The sequence below is a fragment of the Equus caballus genome, chromosome 18 (genome assembly GCF_041296265.1).
Source record: "Equus caballus isolate H_3958 breed thoroughbred chromosome 18, TB-T2T, whole genome shotgun sequence".
NCBI classification, from domain to species: domain Eukaryota; kingdom Metazoa; phylum Chordata; class Mammalia; order Perissodactyla; family Equidae; genus Equus; species Equus caballus.
The window spans coordinates 54,013,464-54,027,405 of NC_091701.1; the positions used below are offsets into that span (position 1 = coordinate 54,013,464).

General features: G+C 41.9%; 1 long non-coding RNA gene across 1 annotated transcript in view; it reads left to right on the plus strand.

Annotated features, from left to right (window-relative positions):
• The first annotated feature begins 4,025 nt into the window (after positions 1-4,025).
• Positions 4,026-13,942, plus strand: part of LOC106781953 (uncharacterized) — a 30,169-nt gene continuing 20,252 nt past the window's right edge. Inside the window, exons 1-2 of the long non-coding RNA XR_001378753.3 lie at positions 4,026-4,075; positions 5,418-5,506. This is a non-coding gene — a long non-coding RNA (uncharacterized lncRNA). The remainder of the gene's footprint in view (positions 4,076-5,417; positions 5,507-13,942) is intronic.

The window sequence follows — 13,942 nt, forward strand, 5'->3', positions numbered from 1 at the left end:
CAAGTGTATTTTTGAGTACTGCAGTTATTTTAGAGATAGTGTGTTTGTGGCAAAACTTCTGAGTCCTTATGTGTTCAAAAATGTCTCCAATTTGCTCTCACACTTGATAGTAAGTTTGCCTCAGTATAGACTTCTGGGTTCAGTCATTTTCCCTTCAGAATTTTGAAGATACTGCTCTAGTGTCTTTAGTACCCAGGGCTGCTGATGAGAAGGCTGATGCTAATCTGTTTCTTGTTTCTTTGTAGATTTTATTTATATGGAATTTTTCAGAATCATGTTCTTTGTCTGTGTGTTTTTAAAATTTCACCAGCATTTGTCAGTTGGCCCTTTCAACCTATAATTTGTGCTTTCTCAGGGAAATTTTATTTTTTTTCCTTCATGATTTCTCCTTGTACTCTTTCTGTACCTTCCTTCTGGAGCTCCTATTAGATGGATTTTAGAACTGGATTAGTTTTGTCAAGGGAAATAATCCATAACCAATCTATAAATGAAAATTTGGGTGAGTTTATTCTGAGCTGTAATCTGAGGACCATGGCCCGGGGCCTTTCTTCCTGAAGGAAGAAAGAGCACCGAAGAAGTGGGGTGCACAGAGTGGTTATATACCCCCAAACAAGGTGTTTCACATATGATTGAAATGTCCCTCCCACAATAGTCACAAGATTGCCCTGTCGGCACAGCACTTGATAGACTCAGCAGGTAGTGGGCCTGCTATCTTGGTGGGTGTAGCAGGAGGCAAGTCTATTGTCTCGAGCTGGGCGGTCACAGGTGAGCACAGCAATCAGTTTCTAGCCTAAGGAAAGATGCTTAATCCTTAAGGAGATGCCAACGTTGGGAGGGAGGGGGAAGTTGCACCTTTATCTCAAGGGCCTTTGTTCTTCCATAGGGAATATCTAAAGCAGATATACAATGCATGCTCAACGGCCATGGTCAGGCCCTTTTGGGAAGACAAGGTCAGGCGGAATTAGGTTTATACCAAATGGCTTCCTCATATTCTCCAATATATCCTATTGCTTGCCATTTTTATTTGTCAGTCTTCATACTGCTTAAGTTCTTTCTTATATTTTCTATTTACTCTGTTCTTTTTATTTCAAATTTTGGGAGATTTTCCTACATTTATCTTTCAGATCACTAATTTGACTTTCAGTTGTTTAGGTTCCATTGATCATTCAGTCATTCAACAGATATTTAGTGAGTTCCTACTTTCTGCCAGGGATTATTTTAAGTGCTGAGATTCAGTGGTGAATGAAATGCTCTCACTGGATTTTTATTTTCCAATAACTCGTACCCTCTGAAAACTCTTTTTGTATGTAGGCAAAATATTTCAAATATCCCTGAATATACCAAATGGACTCTTCTCTTTTTTTTAAGATGAAAATTTTATTCTGATCTCTTTTCTTCTAGGTCAGGTCTGTCAGTTCCTTTTTGTCTATTTGACTCTCATGCTGTTGATTTTCCTTAATGTCTGGTGATCCTAGGTTATTCTTTGCTTTTATAAATGAAGAACTAGGTTGATTATTGTAGGTAAGAGGCATGGGTTTTATCTGCTTTTGTGTGGGTGGGCTATCTGATAGACCTCTCCTCTGAATGCAAGATTTGATAGAAGTTCTCTATAGGTAGGAGGGGAATGCCCCCAGGAAACATTTAAAGATAAATGGGTGTGGAGCAGGCAGGTAGGACAGTTTGTATCAGTCAGAATTCTTAATTATAAATAACAGAAGCTGGCTCTAGTAAATTTATGCAGAAAAATAATCTATTGGCAGGCTACTGGGTAGCTCACTGAATTGACCAGAAGAGTGAAAATCAGGCTTGAAAAACCAGCAGGAACCAATGGGGCCACAGCCAAGGATATTCTGGAGGAACAGTCTGGTTAGGCCATTGCCATCAGCCTTTGTGAATATCACTCCAGATTCAGGTCCTGGGTGGAATAGCCAGCACTCCAATTGCCAACCAGAAGCAGGGTTATCTGCCAGGTAGCCAGTAACCACATGTGGTAGGCAGAAAAATGCCTCCAAAGATGCCCATGGCCTAATCCCTGTGGACTTGTTCCCTTATTTGGCAAAAGGGACTTTGTGATTAAATTAATCTGAGAAAGGGTGATTAACCTGGGTTATCCAGGTGGGTCCAAGAACATGATTCCTTAAAAGTAGAGAAACTTTCCCAGCTATGATCAGAGGGAAACGTGACTATGGAAGCAGTTGGGGAGATGCAATGTTGCAGTCTTTGAGGATGGAGGAAAGAGGGCCATAGGCTAAGGAATATGATGGACACTAGTAGCTGAAAAATGCAAAAACCAAATTCTCCCCTAGTCTCCAGAAAGGAATGCTGACACCTTGATTTAGCCTTGGACTTCTGACCTCTAGAACTGTAAAATAATAAATTTGTGTTGTTTTAAGCCATTAAGTTTGTGGAAATTTGTTATGGCAGCAGTAGGAAACCAATACACCTCACATATGCAGTATTTCCCTCCGTGATGCTCAAGTCAGGAAGGTTCAGGCTGGTGGCACACTGTGCACGTTGTCTTCCTTGCAGAGCTCTCTCCTAACACTTCCTCCTGCACACACACCGCCCATCCCCCACCCATGTCCCTCTGTCTCCTCCCCAGGCCAAACGCTTCTGATGTTTTCTTTCTGCCAGTTTAGGGCTGGAGGAAGACCAATGGGCCCTATGTTCTGGATATAGCTCTTTAATAAATTATCCTGGACGGTTGATTCAGCACCACCTTCTATATTATTGGAAATGTCCCTCTGAGTTGGGAATCTCTCTGGACTTGCTCTTATCTTCCCATTATTTTAACCATTTATTTGATTCATTTTCTGCAGCTAGTTTTGAGATGTAATTTTTCTTCACTCTTGTCAATGTTGACTTAACTTCTATCTTCCAGATATTTCAAATTTTTCTGATAATAGTGCCCTTCCCTGTTTACCAGGGCTGTGTGGATTTCCTCTTTAAAAACAGCACTTTCCCTCTGTCATGGTAAGAAAATTTGGGTGGAAGGGGACATGGTCTTATGAGCTCAGTTCAACATCTTGATCCAATCATTGCCTGTTATTTAGGCTGATTGTTCCGAACCTGGGGCTCAGACAGAATCCAAAGGACTAGAAAGTTCCCTGAAAAATGAGCTATTCGGTCCAGTCTCAGAGCAGGCCATGGGAGAAAAATGGGTTAATGGCGGATGAGCTCTAGGGTTGTCCTGGAGGAAGCAGGTGGAACGCAGGGGTTGGGACAATCCAGGGGACATCAGGGAAGTCCATTAACAGGAAAAGACAAAACAGACCTGGGATCAAACCCCGATTTTGCGCCTTGCCAACTCTGTAAGCTTAGGCAAGTTCAGCTTCTTTGAGCTTCCGTTTCTTCACTTGTAAAAAGGAGATAACACCATCCTGCAAGGATTAAACGACATAATACTGGTAAAATGCTTACCATCGGCTTGGCAGACAATAATATTAGTGTATTTACTGAGTGCATTTACATGGATTAATCTTATTTAAGCCTGATTCTTAAGCCTATTACACAGATCAGGAAACTGAGGAACGGAGAATTTAAGTAAGCTGCTTAAGGCTGTAACCATTAAGTGGCAGAGCAGGGATCTGAACCTGGGCAGGCAGGCTCTGTCATCTCTGCACACACAAGGCTGCAGTTTACCCCGTAGGGGAGGGCTACTGGGCTGAGTGCTCTTTGGCTTTTCCGTTTCCTGTGCAGTTTTGGGGTAGGGAGCCAGATTAACGTTAGGAATTGGGAAGGGATTGAGTCAACGAGAGGGGACTAAGTGGTTCCAGTAATAGGCCAGCTGGAGCTAGCAGATCATTTGTAGGTTATTCTTCAGTATCCGTGTTTGTTGGCCTGCTTGCTTTTATTAGGTATTTATTTTGTGGTGGTAACATTTACATAACAGTGACGTGCACGGGTTGTAAGAGCACAGCTCAGTGAATTTTCACCTAGTTATGCGCCTGTGTAATCACCATCCAGATCGAGATATAGCAAGTTTCTAGCCCTCTAGAAGGCTCCCACGTGCCCTTGCCTGCCCCAGTCAACACCTGGCCGAAGGTAACTGCTGGACTAACCTCTACCATCACAGGTGAGTTTAGTCCGTTTTTGAACTTCATACAAGTGGAACATACAGTTTGTGCTCTCTCATACCTGGTTTCTTTTACTCATCCTGTTTGCTTTTTATTCCATAAAGAACCAGATGCTTTATAGGCCGTAAATCTGTGAGCAGATGACCACACTCCTGCGCAGACAGCTGAGATCTCTCACCCAAGGGCTCTGTACACAAGTATAGCCTTTCATGCATCGTGGGAGCCGGCTGTGGGGGATGGGAGGAGGAGGAAAAACCTGCCTGGGCGGGACTGCCATCTGCTCAACACCGTGAAGAGGCTCTCAGGACTCCCAGGGGTGGATGCTCTTGGCACACTACAGGTGTGAAGTACAGTGAATGTCAGTTCCTTTTCTCTTTCTGGGGGTCCCCATGAGTCAGGTTTCAAGATGGGACAACTGCCTAAGTTAGGTTGACGGTGGCACGCTCTTCCCCTCTTACAGCTCTTGTGAGGTGGAAGACTCTGAATTCCTCTGTACACTTGGGTGCAAGAAATGTCCACACTTCCCTCCAGCTTCTGGGAACTCATCTTCTCCGGTTTGGGGCATAGCTGTCTCCCCTGTGAAGCATCGCCTTCCATCTCTTCCCTTTTTAGGAGGACTTCAGCTTCTCTTCTTGAAGAGCCAAGAACTCTCACAGTCCTGGTTGGGGCTTTTTCCAGGATAGTTTTTTTGTTTTTTTTTTAAGATTTTATATTTTTTCCCTTTTTCTCCTCAAGCCCCCCAGTGCATAGTTGTATGTATTTTTAGTTGTGGGTCTTTCCAGTTGTGGCATGTGGGATGCCGCCTCAGCATGGCTTGATAAACGGTGCTGCGTCTGCGCCCAGGAACCAAACTGCTGAAACCCTTGGCCGTAGAAGCGGAGCGCATAAACTTAACCACTCGGCTGCAGGGCCGGCCTGACCCCTCCAGGATAGTCTTTGAAACGCAAAGAAGCTCTTAAAGTTCTTACACCTGAGCATAACAGGATCCTGAGCCTCAGGACAAAAAGCCAATGTTCTGTCCAGAGAGGAAAAGGTGGGGAAAATTGCCCTTTCCTTCTATCAAGTAAGTCTCCACCATAAATAAAAACAGGGCACAAATGACCACGCCAGTGATCTATCCTGTTCCACAGTCCTGGGTTCCAAATCCCCCCTCTGCAACCAACCACAGGGGAAACCTGGCAAAATGACGCCACAGTCCTCTCAGCCCTGGTTTCTTCAATTACAAAATGGTGCCGATGCCAATCATACAAGGATGTCGTCGTTAGTAAATGAAATTAGTTTTTTTTAAAGCTGGATACCTAAGGTCCTAAGAAGTGTATTGTCTTTTCTTTCTTCCTACAGAAGGAATTACCTGGTAGCACGGAAGTATGAACATCTGAATTAGGTGGTCCGGGTGACAGAGCTCTGAGAACAGTGATGCACTTTGCCAGGTAGGTGGGAAGCAGGCTGGGGCTCAGAGGATTTTCTCCTTTTCTCTTCATGGTTCTGAGCAGGTAAGTGGTGTGACTTAGAAGGGGCTGGGAGGTATCTCTGTGCTCTCAACAGTTGTGTACAAACCTCACTGAGCATTAGAATTACAGGAAGGATTTTAAAACATTCCTACCCCAGCCGCTTACTTTCTCCCACCATGGCTGAGAGTCTGATTTCGTAGGGCAGGGGGAGAAGAAAATGTTAATTAAAAAAAAAATCCGCAGGTGATTCTGATGACCAGTAAGTTTAGAAACTACTGTTCTAAAATATATACCTGCCTGAAAATCCAATAGCTTAAAATATTTCCATATTATCTCAGTGGGGGGCATAAAAAGAGTGGGATGGGGCACTCATGAGTCATCTCCACTACCCAGTAGAAAAAACTTTTGTGGGACTGTCTAGATTACATGAACTTTGTCACATACATTGTAAGGCCTAAATCTTGATTTCTTTTCCGAGACAAAATTTTCATCAGGGCAGAGGAACAAAATCTACCAGTACCTTGTTCAAGTAGTCAATACCACCCTCATTCCCCATACTTTAACCAGGCTACACCTGTAACTGGGAATTTTTATTGCATTAAAGTAAATCAGAATGATCAAGAATGCTGGAGACTTTTTCTCTTCTCTGTATCCCCTCCTTAGTTTCTGTTATTGAAGGCATATTAATACCTACTTCTCTAAGGTGTAACCTCTGAGCATTCTGATAAGAGAGAATATGAGGAGAGGCCCTTAGGACTGTGAACTGGTAGCTGAGAATATCTATTAGAAGTAGTTTAATCAGACTGCTTTCCTGACTGCTAGATTACATCAGCACACTGAGAGTACGGGAATGAGCATTTTGATGGAAGACAGCTGGGGGGATTAAGAAAATCTAAAATTCTAGTAATGTTTTATTACATATTGCTGTAATTGAAACCTGCATTTAGGAATTTGTAATTAAATTTGGGAGCATTAAAATTTAGAGAAAGGGCAGAAATGATAAAGGCTCAGGCAAGCCAGAGGACACGGGCACTGTATAAGCCTAGGTAGGGGTTGAAGAGGGATGGAGCCAGAAAGTAAGAAGATCGTGGAGGGAGAAAGATACTAAAAATAGGTATTATTTCCTTCCACCCCTTACGGTTCTTGCTGGGCAATTCCCATCCCAACTTTTCCCACCTCTTTTCACTATTTCATCCTGGTAGAAGTGAGAACCAAACTAGTTTCTTGAGCTAGTTTCAAAGTGACTCAAGTAGAAGTCTAGGAGATGCTTAGATATAGCCAGGAAAATATCTAGACGGATCAGATCACAGTTTTCTCCTATATTGTTTAGATGTCTTATTGGGGGCCATGCTCATGGATCTTTAGCAAACAATCTAGAGCTTAGGGGCTATCTTCCTCACTTCTATTTTTGAGAAAATTTGAATACTGTTTGTGCTGTTTAGTGTGTATATGTGTGCGTGTGTGCATGCATTTGTTTTGTAGAGGGTTGGGCTAATGAAGTCATACTGGAGCAAAACTGGCTTACTGCTGTTAAGAGGTTTGATTTTTGCTTTTACTGTCATTTTTAGCAGGCAAACAAAGTCTAAAAATTAAGTTTCTTAGTTCTGAGTACTCCAGGTTTATACCTTCTCAAAATGAACAGAGGCTTTACTGAAAGAATAAATGACTATAAGTCTTCATAGCCTGTCATTTTCCCCTGTCACCCCCTCAGATTATTTTGAGGTATTTGAAGATTTGAAGTAAATCTCAGATGTCATATCATTTATGTTATAAACATTTAAACATATCTCTAAAAGATAAGGATTCTTTTAAAAAACATAACCACATATTTGGATTAAGTGGCTCTAGCAAAATAATGATGTGTACTCTCAAAAAAAAAAAAAAAACCCATAACCATAATACCTTTATCACTCTTAAAAATATTGACAAAAAGCCTTTAATATCATTAAATATAAAGTCAGGTTTAAATTTGCTCTATCATTTCTGGATTTTGCTGATTTTGTTTAATAAGTCCCTCTGTTCCCTGTACTTCCTGTAAGCTGAGTGTTAGATCTAGAGGTTTAATCTGATTTGCTTTGTTTTTTGGCAAGAACACTTCATAGTGGTGTTGTATATTTCCATAGGAAGGCATATGATGTTAGCAGACATTAATTATCATTGTCTAGAGGGTTTTTTATTTTTGACCACCCCTCAACCCAACTATCAAGCTACACCCCCTCAGACACACATCACATATACCCTCTCCATTGTACTGTTTTAATTGATTTGAAAATGGATACTTGGTTGTAAGCTCATTTCACAGACATAATCTCCTTGGAAAATAATCAGAAGGCTCCATTAACCTTTGGTATACGTAAATAGAATTTTTCTCAGCTCCTGCTTATGGCAATATTGTTGGTTGACTATTCAACTGCCATCCCTCCCACCCTTCTTATGTGCAGGCAGAGAATTTTGATGGAAGACGACTTGGGGGATCAAGCAAATCTAAAATTCTAGTAGTGTCTTATTATATATTGCTCCCACCTCCCACTCAAGAGGCTGATCACCTGTTCACTTTTCAAAGCCTGACTGGTTTCTGGGGAACTCTTTCTTTCCTTCTTAATGAAGGTACTCTTCTCTTTGTGTCTACATGATGTGTGAGATTGTTGTTTGGAGCTGCAGTGGCCAACTTCTGACCATAGGGGTCAAGCTTGAGGATTAACACCAATGTGCCAGGATGATGGGATGGGAATGCGGGAAGGGTCCAGGTCCTCAGTAAGTCATTGAGCCACTGAAATAGCCAGTCCTGCAAATGCCGTATCTCCAGACTTCTTATTATGTGAGATTGTAAATTTAATTCACTTTTAATTGATCATTTGCAGCTGTGAACAACCTGACACACCAGGAATATTCAAATGAATCTCTTTTATGTTTCTGCTTACTATTTAAAGCCCTGCTATAGAGAAAAAAACCTATAGATCTTGACCTTGAGTTACCCATAAAATCAGTCTTTCTTATCCACTCTAATAGTGCTAAAATGATGAGACAGATAGCACAAGGAGACATCAAAATTAACTTATTTTGATGTCATATTTTAAATAAAATCCGGTTTTGATAGGATATAAGTTGAAAAAGCACACAGCAACTTAAAAGTGGAGATGGAGGTCTAGAAACTTCTATCTTGGTGATAGAAATTGGAATTAAAATATTTTCCAAGGATCATTCTCAAAGTACACAGCTAAGAGTTGACTTTGAGTGTTGGCAACAACAGGAAACTTTTCTCCTATTACGTTATGCTGGACATAACATTCTCATTAAGTAGGAGAATTGGAATTTTTGAATCTCCTCCTTTGTAGCAAAACAATTCCCAAGTTTCAAATTGGATGCACAAATTTAGCAGGCAGAGTGATGAGGATTTAATTTAAAAAATAGTATGATGTTTGAAATCTGTTAAAGCAGCCCTGGAACTGAAACAGTAAAAGATAGCTGATGGTCTCTCCTATGCTTGCTCTTGCTGCTGCTGCTGCTTTTTATTTTTATTGAGATATAATTGATGTATAACATTATTCTCATGCTTCTTGTATTTTGCACTCCCAGACTGTTGTTGGAAGCAGAGGTTCATTGTTTCTTGGTTAGTAGATTGCACCTTTGTCTTTGCAGACAAGGTGATGACAACAAGTGGTTCCAGGAAACCCTCAGTAACAAACCCTCTTTGTGTTGTCTAAGGAAGCCCTGGCTCATAATTGGATGACATCAGGAGGCTTCCCACCCACTCCTCTGGATCTGTCAAGGCACAGAGTCTCATTGTTAATGACTTTCACTCTGAACAGCTGCTGGCTCTTGTTGGCTTCATTCACTGTGAAGATGGTGGTCATACATCCCAGATTTGAAATAATCTGTCCTGTTTTCAGACCTTGTGTCAGGCCATCTGCCTTGGTATCTCATTAGGAAAATATGATCACTTTAAGGATGGCACAATCTCTTCCAACTTCTCGGCCCTCTTGGAGGCTCACCCCATATGTCTCGTTGTCTTGGACGCCTTTTTAGGTGATGTCCCTTCTCCTTTGGCCAATTAGCAACATTCCCCATGCATCTTCAGTGGAAATGCCCTCTCTTTAGGGATCCTCCCTTGAAGAGATTTCAATCTAGTGAGTACTAAAATTAGACAAAGTAAGGCAGGAGACTACCTCCTTATGAAAAGCTACCTGATCAGAATTCCGAGTTAAATGTCGATTATCAGAATAAAGTTCAAAGCCTTTGAAAATGCATAAGGTGATGCATTTGAGCAGATGAATATAACCTATCTTGGAAAAAATCACTGATGGGAAGAAGGCAGGGTTAGGGTTCAGCTTTGAAAGTTAGAAAAGAGCAAAGAACAACTTCAAGCCCCCTGGGGACAGGCCTGCTGTCTACAGATGGTGTGTCAGGCAGTGGGCCTACTGTTTACTTTGACACTGTGGCTTGGAGAACATACCAGAATCTCTGGTATCTTCTGTGTACTTAGTGCAATGAGCCATTACACCAAAGGTGCTCAGGAGATACTTGCTGAACTACATTGACAAGTAAGTTTTACTTGGATCGACTGTGTTTGCTACACCAGATAAATGCATTTGCAACCATCTTTCTGGTTCAGAGTATCAAAGCATGCTTGAAATGCCATAAAGAATGTTTTTACTTGAGGATAGTTTTTTTAGGGAGGTAGGACTTTGATTTTCCTGATTTTTTTTTTTTTTACCTATGTAGCAAGAATATTAGAAATAAAATTTAGGAGAGGGCAGGCAATCCTTGGGTGGAAGGAGATTAATAATGGCTTGAGACAGCTGAATAAATAACATTTATTTGGCTCCCTGGGCCTTACCCAAGCCTTTTTACAGCTACCAGGTATTTTATAGACACATTTTTCTATGAAGTAGTCAAACTGTAAACAGAGTGAACCCTGACTGATAGTCACGTCTTTAAAAAAAAAGAAAAGAAAGAGAAGAGAAGACAAGAGAAGAGAAGCACCGCCATAATTTTCCTAGTGGAAATGTCTTTTGTCTTTGGAAGCACAGAACCAAGGGTGTGAGGGCAGATCTGGAGCTGTGGACTGGCACATGGCCTTTGCTCTGCTTTTAACCCATCCTGATGTTGGGCTCCGTGTAGGTCTGTCCCACACGTATACCCAAGGTGCTCTGAGAGGAAACCCTGTACCCACTGTACCCCAAGTCCAATCCCACAGTGTTTTGTACCCAGAATGATAGGTGCTCAGCAAATGTTTGTTGGTAAATAAAGCATCATAGCCATTTAGCAATATTTGTGAACAGTGTGTATCTTCTCCATGTTTATAAGTTCCTTGGGTCTAGGATTAAATCTTATGCACCCGAGTACCTCCCAGTATAGAAATGTGTGCACTCAGTGTTTGTGTCTGAGTGAGTGAAGGAAGGGTCTGGTTCACGAACACCATGGGGAGCCTGCCTTGTTAACCTTCACACCCACGTGACTGGCAGTGTCTACTGAGCAACAGAAATGTTCTCCCACTGCTTTTCAAAGTCTCACAGATTTATGATAAGAGTTGGAAAAACACCGGAGAGACTTTTAGGCCAAACTTTATTTTATAAATGAAAAAGTTAGGTCTGGAGAGAGGGAGCGACTTCCCCAAGGTCATATAGCTAGTCTTCAGGAAAGCCAAGAAAAAATTTGAGTCTCCTGGAAAGTGATTTTTCTTCTCGAAATATTTTAAAGTTTTTTTTAAAAGAGCTTCATTTCACTGCTATATATATATATGTCCTAAAATAGTTGTTATAATCAATTTCTCCTCAAGAAAACTCTAAAAGAATTTAGCTAGTTATTTCCCATGTGACACGTTTCAAGATTTTAAGAAGTTCTCACCGAGACATCAAGATAAAATGTCACATGCCAAAGAGAGGAGCCATAAAAAAATAGAAGTCTTCAAGGGGTTATCCAAAAAGTGGTAATATGACTCAAATCCTTTGCCTACATTCAGGTGAAAAGACATTGGGGCTCTAAGGGGGGCTCAATGAATAACACCTGTCTTTCCCACTCAGGTTCTGAACAAATTGAGAAAGAAGACAAAAGGTAGCAGATAGAAGCCAAAATATCACCTTCGTTACTGAAAGAGGTCAAGCTGGAGGGCAAGGCATAGTGTGGCAGTGAGGGCAGCTGTTCCCCGAACCCCTGGTCTAGGCTGAGCTTCTGAGCAGAACAGTTACAGAGCAGGTACACTGCCAAGAGGAACAAGAGGCGCCAGGCTGATCTTTCTCTGTGAGTGAATCGTGTTGGTTAGTGGTGCCAGGAAAAGCCTAGAGAGTTACAGCTAGTGCAGGACACTTGGCAAGAGCAGGGAACAGCCATTCCCCATGACAAAATGTCAGTGGGGTTGAAGATTGGGAGGGAAGGTTTGTGAAGAGGGTTTCTCTGGAGGTGGGTAGTCTGAAAGCCCCTCCCACCCCAAAGTTTCCTTCTCATGGAAAACGCTTCATTCAGACAGCTTTACACTCATCTCCTGCAGCTTGGATGGTGCTGGTGACAGGTCTTTGGCTCCCACCTGGAAACTCTAAGGAAAGAGAGTTCCAATAGTGGGAACGAAGGAGAGGTGGCTCGACTGGGTGGGCCAGCGTTGGCAGAGAGAGAGAGAGAGGGGGAGAGAGAAATTTAGCTCCTGTCCAACAGGGCCACCTAGAGGGGCTCTTAGGTTTCAGCAGGGAGCTTTAGTTGATCAAGGGAATTTCAGGTCCCCAGCAATGGGGGAAGGCAGGTCTCTGAAGAGCCGTGAGAGCACCCCATACCAGGAAGAGGCAGCTTTCAGTACCGTCGCCTAGCCTAGAAAGAGAGAAGCCACCTTAACAACCAGTCAATTAAGAAGTCTTCGCCCTCCTCTCGCTTTGACCCTGGAACGAACCATGGCTAGTGAAATGGGGACAGACAAGTAGAAATAGTAGGGGGAGCAATGGAAAAGATGGGCTCTGCTCCCTTCCCGGCCTCATGACGGGAGAAGGCCCCAGAGGAGTGAAGAGAACAGTTTCACCTTTGAATCTGATCCCGGGTGTTGATTATTACACAAGTTCGGATAGTCTAACTTCTTAACTGGACTACGTTAGAGACTTAAAGTGGCTATTACCAAAGAGTGGTTTAAAAAAAAGTCGTAGGATTATGGAGGTTTTCATTCAGGGGCAAGGCAAGAACTTCCCCCCCCCCCGAATAATTTTAAAAGAGACAGTGGGAAACAAAAACAAAATTGCTTTCTGATTTGAATAAATTATTTTCTTCTTCAAATCGAACAGCCTATCGATTTTATTTTGTTGGTTTTGATTTCTCCAGCCCACCAACATGGGATTGTTTGTGGTATCTTTACTTTTACTAAGCTTGCTGCCTAAACCAGCACGTGGGACATTAAGAACACCGGCAATTCCAGCTAACCGAAGGCTGAATCCCACTGACGGCACCTGCTACATTTTCCCCAGGTGGTATGGTGCATGCACAGCAACTTTGGGGCTGCTCCTCCAGCAGGTTATGAACACAAGAAGGAAAATGATGCACACATTCTCAGTAGTACCCGTGGTCTTTCCACGATGTCTTCTCAAAGTACTTTTGCAGCAAATAGCACTGCTAATTAAACTGGTTGGTGAGAAACCAAATGAAATACAGTCATGCATCGTGTACCGACAGGGATGTGTTCTGAGAAACGCATCGGTAGGTGATTTTATCCTTGTGCGAACATCATAGAGTGTACTTACACAGACCCAGATGGCATAACCTACTACACACCTAGACCGTAGGGTACTAATTGTATGGAACCACCATCGAATACTTGGTCATTGACTGCAACGTCGTTATGTGACTGTATGTTAAAAGTCTCCATCTAATCCTGCCCAAAGCCAGGCAGAGGAGGCCAACTTGAGTTCTCATCACCATCTCCCAATGCCCTTTGTTGTTTGATTAGCATAGTTTCCCTCTGTAAGATATTAATGATTCCCAAAGCTGCTTTAAGAAGTTTTTTTATTATAAGTGAAGTGATTGAAAACTGCCAATCACAATCTGGCAATCCCCTCTCATGAGCTTAAAGACTGTTCTGATTACGATAATTACATTTTTATGAATATCCTACCTAGAGAGTAACAATTTTACTGTGTCAGACTTCACCACACAAAGATGCACCAATTTCATCTGCAATGAAAAATAGAGCCTAATAGCACAGTTATATTTATATGATAGTCAAACATCAAGATGCAACATAAGTACTTCAACTGAAAGAATTCTGATCATAATTTAACCTTGAGATGATGATTAAGGGTGAAGGCTTGTCAGCTTTCATGAATTATTTTTTCATGATTTTTCCTGTTTTGATTTTTAATACTCCATAATTAACACATTAACATTTGGATTCCACCCCCACCCCCCATGATATGTGGGCGACAACAAAAAAAGATTAATAGATAC